The sequence below is a fragment of the Triticum dicoccoides genome, chromosome 3B, assembly GCF_002162155.2.
Source record: "Triticum dicoccoides isolate Atlit2015 ecotype Zavitan chromosome 3B, WEW_v2.0, whole genome shotgun sequence".
NCBI lineage: Eukaryota > Viridiplantae > Streptophyta > Magnoliopsida > Poales > Poaceae > Triticum > Triticum dicoccoides.
The window spans coordinates 590,271,678-590,283,776 of NC_041385.1; the positions used below are offsets into that span (position 1 = coordinate 590,271,678).

General features: G+C 42.3%; 2 long non-coding RNA genes across 10 annotated transcripts; both read left to right on the top strand.

Moving 5' to 3' along the window:
- Positions 1-313: 313 nt before the first annotated feature.
- Positions 314-6,491, top strand: LOC119277270. Of its 9 annotated transcripts, none has more exons than XR_005137015.1 (12): positions 314-692; positions 842-956; positions 1,590-1,725; positions 1,824-1,908; positions 2,191-3,196; positions 3,744-3,866; positions 4,919-4,969; positions 5,127-5,178; positions 5,264-5,375; positions 5,470-5,602; positions 5,804-5,906; positions 6,005-6,491. It is a non-coding gene; the product is annotated as an uncharacterized LOC119277270 (long non-coding RNA). The 9 variants fall into 9 exon arrangements; XR_005137012.1 differs by having other exon boundaries at positions 1,590-1,721; XR_005137018.1 differs by having other exon boundaries at positions 1,590-1,721; positions 3,100-3,196.
- A 230-nt stretch (positions 6,492-6,721) lies between these two features.
- Positions 6,722-8,583, top strand: LOC119277271. Its single transcript, XR_005137020.1, has 3 exons — positions 6,722-7,971; positions 8,080-8,161; positions 8,259-8,583. It is a non-coding gene; the product is annotated as an uncharacterized LOC119277271 (long non-coding RNA).
- The last annotated feature ends 3,516 nt before the right edge of the window (positions 8,584-12,099 follow it).

A 12,099-nucleotide genomic window follows, 5' to 3' on the forward strand; every position in this document is an offset into this window, starting at 1 on the left:
AGGTTCTGACCCCACTCTTGGGCTTTGATTAGGCAGTCAGTTTTGGGCTGACGTGGGAGGTTGGCTAATAAAGGAAAAAAATTAGTGCGTCCTATCCAGAAAAACGAGACCGCTCGGAACCCTGGATCCTTAGCGATTTGCGATTCCTGGCCGTTCGATCGAGTTGCTTGATTGATTTCCAGCCATCGGATCGACCCCTGGAGCGACCTCGTCCGTCGGATCGAAACCCGCACCCCGTAGAACCCTAGCCGTCTCCTCTCCTCTCCGCTTCCCAGTCGCTCGCCCCGCTGGCTCGCCCGCCCCGCCCCGCCGCCTTGCTCGGCCGTCCCGCTCGCCGCCGCCTCCTCTCCTCCCCCGCGTCCCGCTTCTCCCACCTCGTCGTCGCCTCCTCTCCCCTCCCGCGCCCCCCTCGCCCTGCCCATCCCTGCCCGTCCAAGCTCAGGGTCGAGGGGCGCGCCGGGTCCGGGCGAGGCGGCTCGATGGTGAGCGCGATGGATCTCCAGCTAGCTCGGGCGTGTGGACGTGTTGATGAGCGCGCCAGCGGCCGTGGCGAGCTCGAGCCCGGGATAAACCTAGCGTCATGGTCGCCATGGACGCCAGCGCTGCACCTGCACCGCCGGTTGGTACTCCCCGACACCGTTCGGGCCCTCCTGCACTGCATCACCCTCCTACCGCGCCTACTAGACCTACAGGTCCCTCTCCCCCCTTCTCCCTAAAGCTAGAGATTTCAGGTCGCTTGGGCGTGGAATAGAAAACCCGATGGGTTTGTTTTGGTGTTCATGGAGAGGCAGATCTGGCTTTACTTTTGTCTTCTCATGTGTGCTGTTCTTCAATTTTGCAGGAAGTGCTCATGTATCAAATTCCAGTTGTTACTCAACCTGTAGTGGATTCCATTTGCTGAAGATATCGTCCATTGTCACCAGTGTCTCCTTCTATCTGGCCTTCATGGATCAGTGGTTCAACCCTTCTCCTCCTTACTTTCACTATTCTTCTATTCTAGGTAGGATGTATACATGTATGGCCATGTGTTTTTTGTACTCTTTTCTTTTTTGTCTTGATTCTGGTAAGGGACAAAAGAATTTGTGCTTGTTTTTAGTGGGGTGTGGACATATGCCTTTTATTCTTGGCTGGACATTGGTAGGAACCCTGGTGGTTTTGTTCCTTTTTGCATGCAGGAAGGCTATGTTTTTGTACAGGAGTTGTTGTTTCTTATTTCTTTACTGCTCTAGCTAGGTAAGAAGCCCATGAAAAAGTCCTGAATGAACTTGGATAACTTGGTTTCCATGGGCTTCTTTTAGGCTCAAATCATTCAGGACTTTTTCTTTTGCAGCATTTATTTGCTTTCTTTGTCTCTGCCGCATTATGTACATGATTAAACACACTTATATCTTGGCTGATCCTTTTTAGGATCCTCCTTAGCTTGCTGAATATATTCCTGTCAATTCTCCGTTAGGAAAGCCACATGATTAGGTAGTTTGAATCATGCCATTTGTGTATGCTTAGTTAATAAAAAGAGCTTTTTTCTAAATGCCATATGATGCCCTCCTCTCTCTTGATGTGAATATGTCATGTTCTTTTTCCTGTTGCAGATACACATACTGATGGCAGAAGAGCGCCTATAATACAGTTTGGTCCCTTTAGATAAAAAAGTGGATGATGATTAGCTTGAGGAGAAGATCCTCTCTAAAGAAGCACATGCTACTGCAGTGATCCTCGAGAGCGTAGGTCTTGGTGCCATATCAAAATTATCAGCTTAGTCATTAATATTCTTACTTACTCATGTGATGTTCATGGTTGATGATGAAATATTGTTGTTTATTCAGGTTGGATACATTCAAGATACTGAGGACTGAGACCAAACAGCGAAGCGATGCCTTATTTGATTGTAAACTCAACCGAGTGACACAGGTTAGTATAAGTTCGTAATTTTTCTGTAGTTCTATGCTCCTTTAGATCTTCGTTTATTTTACCGTGTTAATGTTGTTGCATGGTGGGTAAATATTCTACTACCGTAGCTGCCATACCTAAGTGCAACTAAAGTACATATGTTTCCTTGGATGTTGAAACTTAATTCTTCTGCTTAAACTTGAATATAGGCAACTAAAGTACATATGCTTCTCTACAATAATTTATCAAGTTTAATCTAATTTGTGGTGCGGAGGTAAATGTGCTTTTCTGGATATATTGCAGTGTAGTCCAAATTTGGATCACGAGTGTAGTCATTAATTTCACAAATGCCTGATGTACATGTCTCCCTGCCCCTCCTGGCAATATCATGAACCAAGACAAGGATGCAACAAGACAGTTACAAAAAGGGAACACCACGCAAGCATTAAGTTTCAGGACAGGTTACAGTACATTCAGAGATGGGATGCATGTCCACTTGTTAAATGAACACATAGGTTTAGATGATAGCAGGCAGTGTTCATGGTTGATAAAAATCCCCTAATTTGGTGTGCTTCTGTATCAATCATGCACTCATACCTGAAATCCTTCTTTATCATATATGATGGCTTGTGGTTTGCTATTGCATGACATGATCCATGGTTCGAGTCTTACATTTACTTACATAAAGCTACGTGATGTTGATATTAACACATGCCATTTCCTAGATCCTGCATATATATGTTAAGCAAATTGTTTCCTATATGTCACTGACCCAAAAAAATTAACTTAATCTAAACCTCCCCTGTTTCTCCTATATATCTCTATTTTTCTGAACTTAACAACAGAACAACATCATATATTATATCAGCACACAAGTGAAACAGAAAGCATTTTATTCAGATTTTTGGTACCCTTTGTGTAAAATTATTCCTTACTGGTTGTGGATTTAGAGACGCGGTATCTGGTTGATGAACCGTTTTTTCTCCTAAGCTCCACAATTCTCTTCCATCTAAAATGACCGACACGGTCAAGTGGTGTAGTAGTTGATGGCTGAGAGCTAAAATCAATGCATTATAATGTAGTCATTGGAGTTCTCTTTTGGGCTTTTATTTAACTTTTGATGTACAATGTTTACAACTACCCAAAAAATTAAGCTATGTGTGACGTGATTCATAACTAAGCATGGTCTAATGTTTTGAGGGCAATGACAAGGACCATTCCATTTGACGAGGCTCATGCTGCCCGGATTTCGTTAAACAAGCCATCTATGTCCCAAAGTTGAGGACCGTTTGGAGAAGAGGCCACCCAGGTAAGCTTATCCAAGCTCAAACATTAATTTAATCACTATTTAGTTGCCGTATTTGCGTTCCTAGATGGATCTTTTGAGATTCCACAACTTTGATATTCTTACTTGGGATCATTTGATATGTGCCATTGAAAATAACAGAACAGATCATTCTTAGATGAATTCTTAGCTGATTTCATTGGGCTTCTCCCTTTACGCCAATATGAAATATATTAGCTGCAGTATATAGTCTAGGTTCATTTTAATGCGACTAAATGAGATAAAAATACTACTTGCTTATACCACTCGAGTATCCACCGTTAGGACGTTATGTTCCCTGCGACCACAACATAACCTTTTTGACTTATTATCCCTAAAAAAAGCTGTCTCTTTTTCACAAGCTGAAAAGACAATCTGATCTGCTACATTTGGTCTGAAATTTTCTTCTTGTGTGTCCACATGATAAAGAGGATGCCTTTGATCAATTGTAAATCACTTATTTTTCTAGGATATATAGATATCTTGAATTACCCACAATATACTTTTATGTCATCTAATATATGTCTCCCAGACAATTTAAACAGATGCAGGATATGATTAGGCGCACATATACAAGTATCTTTATGACGACACTTGCACCAGTTTTCATCGTTGTTGTTCTTGCCTGTTGCCTCCCCCCCTATCGCTTCGCTAGGTGAGAGACCCCTCTCCTTTCCTTCCAATTTGTTGGGTTTTGCTTTGTGCCATCATTTGAGTGGTCAACAGGCGCAGAAAGAAAGGAAGGACAGAGTACTTCTCTCCTTAGTTAGTTTTATATTTATTTGTCTGAATTTTAGTTTAAATAACATGACACCCAATGGCATACATGATAATTTCAACTGTTTTGGGGGGCAAATGACAATTATAGTAAATTAAAATGACCCCATTAGTCATATCTATTATCTCTTTATGGGTTTATCTTTCTACGTACTGCCACAAAAATATTAATTGTTTTGCATATATCGGTTGAGTTTAATTCAGCTTTAGGAATCAGGACATGTGATAGATGGTGTGCGCATTTGATTTCAGAATGTTGTTAGCGCAACATGCATGATATTCATGCATTACCTACATGTATGTTAGTCCCAAAATGACTTTTCAAACTATAGATGGTACCACTGAAATATTTTGAACCACATTCAAATTTCTCATTTGCTTCTCTGTTTACATGACCCACAATGCACTTGGTTTGTTTTTATTCAACAGTACTAGAATCATGTATAAAACCAAGAGTTAACTACACTATAATGCTATTTTGGTTTATATAGGAGAGCAGCAGCTTGCATTGCGAGAGGCTTAGGCGAAGGAATATACTATGGTCTATGGATCAGTCTGGGAACAAGAATAACTATTGAAATAGTTAGTGTGGACATTGTCCATAGCGAGGTAGCGAGCTAGCTAATATTAGCCGAATAGTGGACTGGGTGTTGAATAGTTGTTATAAGAAGAATTAAAGGAGATGGATTGTGAAATGTCCGTGCTAAGAGATGGAGGGCAAAATACCGGCGTCTCTTAGGTTATTATACTCCTTAATTGAGTTGTGAACACATCAGCTATTTCAACATCATCTTTACTTGATTTGTAGTAGCATATCCCTGCTATAATATTGTGATATAGTCTGTTCTGACTATCACGCTTCTTAACTTCCAATATATTAATCCAACAATTACAGCATAGCCTGATAGGCATTCTTATCTTTCGCTTCAGCTGCGGCAAGCTCAGGGCACAATCATCAGCTTCAGCTGCATCAATGCAACTGTAAGTATCTTTGAATTTGTACTCTACTGAATACAATCTCAAGTGTATATTTTCTTCTGACATGTTTATCTGCTGTCTTTTGTAAGAATGAGATCAATATCAGTAACATGTTTATCTAATTCGGTTGTATGTGCTTTGGGCTTCTACGAATATGAAGTGCTGGTCGATGGTCCTGCTACCCTAGGTGATGAGGGGGACGGTACTTCAAGGTATATGCTTCTACTTGCCTCCTGTGCTTCCTGTTTGATCCATCGATACCGAATAAGTGGGTCTGACTATTTTCCCTCCCTGTAGTGAACTAAGGAGTGTGTCGTTGCTGATGAGAGCCCCCTTCCCTTTGAAACCAAAAAGGCAAGGCGACACTGAAACCAGAGAGGTTAGGTGTTGTTGGGTGCTCGCCCTTTTGGTACGTCTGTTTGATCTTCACCTTCTTGCTTAAATGACTCCTGTGATGAGCATCCTGCTCATCTATGATTGCAAACGATGCCTTTCTTATACAGGTTTTTTGGTGCGTTTGTGCTCGTCGGTGGGACGGTGCAAGGCGCAACTCCGGCGCGGTTCCTTGCTGGTTGGACGACGTTCACGTGCAACCCCGGTGTGCACTGAGTACTGCCTCGGCTACAACCTCCCTCGGTGAGCTCCATCTTCCTCCTGCTCCTCTGCTTCGGCTACTGTATGGGACATGGCCATGGCTATATTGATCCATCCATCCATCTAGAAATAAGAGATGAAGCATCCACCGAGCTCTCTCAGAGCTCAGGCTGCTTCAGTTTGCTCTTCCCACTCTCACTTACCTTCCCTCTAATGCGTGCATTTGGTTTCTTCCTCATGCAGGCAGGCTGGGTGGGCTCCTCGTTAGCATCGGCTTTCCCTGCCTGCCACTCCTCTCTGATGGAGCGGACCTTTGGATGCTCCTGGGCCTCTGGCCGTGTGCTAGGTAACTCTCTTTATTTAATGTGCTCGTGGATGTAATAGGATTTTAGTGCAGATTCTGCTAAATAGTAATTACTAAATAATTGTTTTTGATAAATCCAGAAAAATGAGACTGCTCGAAACCCCTGGCTCCTCAGCGACTGGCGCATTCTGGCTGTCCGATCTCTTTGCTTGATTGACTTCCGGCCGTCCGATCGAGCGGTGGAGGGGCGTCGGCTGTCGGATCGAATCCCGCCCCCTGTAGCACGCTCGAAGCCCGCACGACCCCGCCCGGTGATTGCTCCATCTGCCTGGTCGTAGCTCGCTGATCTGTGGGGTCCCGTTTGGTGGGCCCCGATCGTCAGAGAGCGGGTGTGCGGGTGCGCCTGTATACGTCATGTGCCGCGCGCGCCGTCGGAAATATCCCGTGCCACCACATGGGAATATTGCCCCCCGCCGAGGGCTTTTTCAACTTTGCGCGTCCATGCTGCTTGCGTGGTGGGAGGTGGTTGGTGCGCCGTGGCTATGTGGTGGGGGTCGGCTGGCTCCCTTCTCATTCGCCCCCCTCGTTCCCCTTTCTCTATCTCCCGTCTCCTTTCGCCGCCGCCACCGCCAACGCTCGCCCTCCCGTTTTGTGCCACTGCTCGTAAATAGCCTGCCTCGTTGGGGGCATTCTCGACATTTCGCTTTGTCTGTGGCGGTGGTGTTCGTGCTAGGGCGATGATGATTAACTGTAGCTGGAATAAGTGTGCCTTTGAGCAATCAAGGCACCTATGGGTATCAAGTTGGATCCTCCCTGTTGTCTCTAGAATCCTTTTTGATCCTGTGATACCTATTGATCTGTCCTTGGATGGTCATTCTTGTTGAGTGATAACCAGGGCAGCTCCATTGTATAAACAAATTGATCTGGTGATAAGAGATGATGGGTAGGTTATATGATCGAGAAAAGGCGAATCTGAGTCCACTATGCAATAAAACTGCAGCTACCTCCCCTAATGTGTGTAGTATTGAAGGCAAAAGAGAACTTTTAATGTCTTGCTACTTTAAAATTCCAAAATGGTGAATTCTTCCTTTGCTGGTTACTTAACCATGATTTTTTGTTTTGCTTTGGTTCTGGTTGAGATACTAAAGGTTGTTTATGTATGAAAATAATAGACACTTGTAGTTTTGTATGCCTCACCTGTAGCTTAGGATCCAGTGTTGTAATGTTTTGCCTGAGTAAAAATAACTCTAATCAATAATAGTGGTTCTATCCTTCTGATTTGAACTGGGAGAGGGCCACTCATTCTTGATCTTAAGGTGACCCCATTTTTCTATGCCTCATGCTCATGCTGCTCTATGTTCCCTTTTAAAGATTCTTGCTTGCATTTTGGGTTGGTTTTCTGCTCTATGTTCCCTTTTAGCATTTCTTTCCGCTGTTGTTGCATTCCCTTTTTTGTATATTACATGTTCTTTTTGTATCTCATTCTGCATGTAACATAACTAAATAATACATTGATATGAAAGGTTATATCTGATATCATTGAGAGGAGCAGGCCAACATCCCTACCTCCCTCTTCAACTCCCACCCAACACAATTGTGGTGAGCTCCCCCTCTCATCTACTTGCTATTTGTACCTTCGGTTTTGGATGCATACAAATTATGTATGCCATGACTGAAACTCGAGCAGCAAATTGTGCGTGTGTGTGCGTGTGCGCACGCACATCACGTTTTTGTTTAATTTTGGATGGCTCAAACCGGCTGGAGCCAACTTTGTGTGCTTGTGAGTGCGCATCCATTGCATGTAAAAATCTTGTTTTTTCCAAACTCTTCTACTGTCGGATGTGTAGATAAATTGCTTATCTGGGCAGTTGTAGTACTCCATGCCATTACTAACTTTACCATTACTTGCTTGGGCACATCGTTGGGACCGGCACCCTCGCGCCAAGGCGCGTTGCCGATCTAGATGACGGTGGCTGGTCTGCAGGCTTTTATTGTTGGGAACAGGAACTGGACTGTTCGTGTATATGTTTCGCCTTTGTGGCAGCATCGTGGAACCACTGACAACGGTCCTATCAAACACACTGACATGGTTCTTTTGGATGCCCAGGTATATAGTTTCTCTAGCTCAGTGCCCTGTGTTGTTTGTAGTTTTCTTCTGCCTTTAATGCTTGGTAATTGATGCATGTTGTGTATTTGTTGAATCTGTAACCTGTAGTGTCGGTGTAAAGAAAGTGCCAGCAAGTGGTCTACATAAGTCTGGACTGCGTAAACCTTTGTTTTCCGATGGGTATGCTCAGGTATTTCCTTTCATTTGCTTGGTGAAGATTCATCCACACCTATTCTCAAGATTGTTTGGTGGTCGGTTGACGATGTATATCTGTTTATACCTGCTAGGGACTCGCAAAAGTGGATGGCAGCTCCGGTGGTCCCGGTGATGAACTTGCTACTACCTCGAGGTTTGATGCAGGTTTTTGACAGTATATGCATCATCTCTTACTTCTTTCACATAATTTTCATTTGTTATTGAAGCAAATCAACTGAAGACCTGGCAGCAGATGAAGCCAAGCCCTCTGTGGCTAAAAGGGCCAAGTTTTAGATCAAACGCCCTTAGGTAGCCTATAGTTTTGGTGTGTCTGTGATACGTCTCCAACGTATCTATAATTTTTGATTGCTCCATGCTACTTTATCTACTGTTTAGGCAATATTGGGCTTTATTATCCACTTTGATATTATTTTTGGGACTAACCTATTAATCGGAGGCCCAGCCCAGATTTGTTGTTTTATGCCTATTTCAGTGTTTCGAGGAAAAGGGATATCAAATGGAGTCAAAACGGAACGAAATCAACTGGAGAAGTTAATTTTGGAAGGAAACCAACCAGATGGGCTTGGAGTGCATGTCAGGGGATCCCCGGGCTGCCCACGAGGGTGGGGGCGCGCGCCCCTACCTCGTGAGCCCCCTGGAGGTCCACCGACGTACCCCTTTCACCCATATATACCTACGTACCCTAAAACTTCCAGAACAGAAGATAGGTCAGGAGTTCCGCCGCCGCAAGCCTCTGTAGCCATCAAAAACCAATCGGGACCCTGTTCCGGCACCCTGCCGGAGGGGGATCCCATCACCGGAGGTCATCTTCATCACCCCGGCGCTATCCATGACGAGGAGGGAGTAGTTCACCCTCGGGGATGAGGGTATGTACCAGTAGCTATGTGTTTGATCTCTCTCTCTCTCTCTCGTGTTCCTCTATGACACGATTTTGATGTATCCCGAGCTTTGCTATTGTAGTTGGATCTTATGATGTTTCTCCCCCTCTACTCTCTTGTGATGAATTGAGTTTCCCCTTTTGAAGTTATCTTATTGGATTGAGTCTTTTATGAACACTTGATGTATGTCTTGCGTGGGATAACCGTGGTGACAATGGGTTATTCTATTGATCCACTTGATGTATGTTTTGGTGATCAACTTGCAGGTTTCGTGACACTTGGGAACCTATGCATAGGGGTTGGCACACGTTCTTGACTCTCCGGTAGTAGCTTTGGGGCACTCTTTGAAGTACTTTTATGTTGGTTGGATGAATCTGAGATTGTGTGATGCATATCATATAACCATGCCCACGGATAATTGAGGTGACAATGGAGTATCTAGGTGACATTAGGGTTTTGGTTGATTTGTATCTTAAAGTGTTATTCTAGTGCGAACTCTTTTATAGATCGATCCGAAAGAATAGCTTTGTGGTGGTTTCATACCCGACCATAATATCTACGTTTGTTCTCCGCTATTAGTGGCTTTGGAGTGACTCTTTGTTGCATGTTGAGGGCTTGTCATATGTTCTATCTATGTTATTATTGTTGAGAGAACTTGCACTAGTGAAAGTATGAACCCTAGGCCTTGTTTCCTATCATTGCAATACCTTTTACGCTCACTTTTATCGCTCGTTACCTTGCTGTTTTTATTATTTCAGATTAAAAAACCTATATCTACTATCTATTTTGCACTTGTATTACCATCTCTTTGCCGAACTAGTGCACCTATATAATTTACCATTGTATTGGGTGTGTTGGGGACACAAGAGACTTTTTGTTATTTGGTTGCAGGGTTGTTTGAGAGAGACCATCTTCATCCTACGCCTCCTACGGATTGATAAACCTTAGGTCATCCACTTGAGGGAAATTTGCTACTGTCCTACAAACCTGTGCACTTGCAGGCCCAACAACGTCTACAAGAAGAAGGTTGTGTTGTAGACATCAAGCTCTTTTCTGGCGCCGTTGCCGGGGAGGCTAGGTAAGTGAAGGTATATCTTTAGATCTTGCAATCGAATCTTTTTGTTTCTTGTTTTAGCACTAGTCTAGTTTATAAAATAAAACTACAAAAAATGGAGTTGAGTTTGTCTCATACGCTTCACCTTTTTAATATCTTTCGTGAGTATGATGGAAAGGAAAATTGTGCTCAAGTGCTAGAGGAAGAAATCTATAGAACGTTTGGTACTAAATCTTTGAATGATGAGCATGATTGCAATGTTGTTAGTATGAATTCCTTGAATATCCATGATGCTAATGATATGCAAAGCCACAAGCTTGGGGAAGCTATGTTTGATGGAGATGATATTTTTTGTCCCCCAAGCTTTGATGAGCAAATTTACTATGATGAAAGCATGCCTCCTATCTATGATGATTATTGTGATGATACGTATGCCATAAAGAAGAAGTTTGCTTATGTGGAGAGTAGTAAATTTTCTATGTTTGTAGATCATGAAAAGAATGCTTTAGGTGCTGGTTATATTTTTGAATTCATTCATGATGCTACTGAAAATTATTATGAGGGAGGAACATATGCTTGTAGGAATTGCAATAATATCAAGTTTCCTCTCTATGTGCTTAAATTCTTGAAGCTATGCTTGTGTTACCTTCCTATGCTTGTTGATTATTGTTCCCACAAGTTGTTTGCTCACAAAATCCCTATGCATAGGAAGTGTGTTAGACTTAAATGTGCTAGTCATATGCTTCATGATGCTCCCGTTATGTTTCAATTCTTATCTTTTATGTGAGCATCACTGTCATCATCATGCCTAGCTAAAAGGCATTAAAGAAAAGCGCTTATTGGGAGACAACCCAATATTTATCATTACTGTTTTTGTATGTCCACATGATTATGCTACTGTAGTAATCATGTTTTATAGCTTTTGTTTTAATAAAGTGCCAAGTAGAACCTTTGGGAAGACTTGGGTGAAGTTTATGTGATCTTGCTGTGAAAAACAGAAACTTTAGCGCTCACGAGAATAACTGCCTTTTTTACTGGAGAGTGCTTTTAGGTTGATTCTTTTTGCAGATGATTAATAGACAAATTGCTCAGGTCCAGCAATTTATTTCATAATTTTTGGGGTTCCAGAAGTATACGTTTTATACAGATTACTACAGACTGTTCTGTTTTTGACAGATTCTGTTTTCTATGTGTTGTTTGCTTATTTTGATGAATCTATGAGTAGTATCGGAGGGTATGAACCATAGATAAGTTGGAGTACAGTAGATATTACACCAATATGAATTTAGAATGAGTTCATTACAGTACCTAAGTGGTGGTTTTATTTTCTTGTACTAACGGAGCTTACGAGTTTTGTTTTGAGTTTTGTGTGGTTGAAGTTTTCAAGTTTTGGGTAAAGATTCGATGGACTATGGAATAAGGAGTGGCAAGAGCCTAAGTTTGGGGATGCCCCGGAAGGCATCCCCTCTTTCATCTTCGTTCATCGGTAACTTTACTTGGAGCTATATTTTTATTTGCCACATGATATGTGTTTTGCTTGGAGCGTCAATTTCTTTTGTTAGTTTTTGCTTGCTCTTAGTTAGAATAATGTTTTGCATCTTTAGTTTCAATAAAAAAGTCAAGGATAGCCTTTGCCATGCTTATTTTGCTAGTTTGTATGTTGTTGTTTGAAAACAGAAATTTTACCGCTGTTGCAAAAATTCCCTAGAAAAGTCAGAGTATGGTCTAACGTTGAATCTTTTTGCATATTGAGCTATGATAAATTTATTATAGTGGGAATTTTAGTTCATAATTTTTGGAGTCAGGGAAGTATTGATACTCTTGCATTCTTTACAAAATGTACTGTTTTGGCAGATTGCTGTTATGGTTGCATTGTTTGCGTATGTTTGCTTGTTTAATGATTCTATTTGAGGATAGGAGTATTAAATATACAGAGGCATTTAGTATTCGATGTTGAATAATAATTTTAGTGATTTTTTA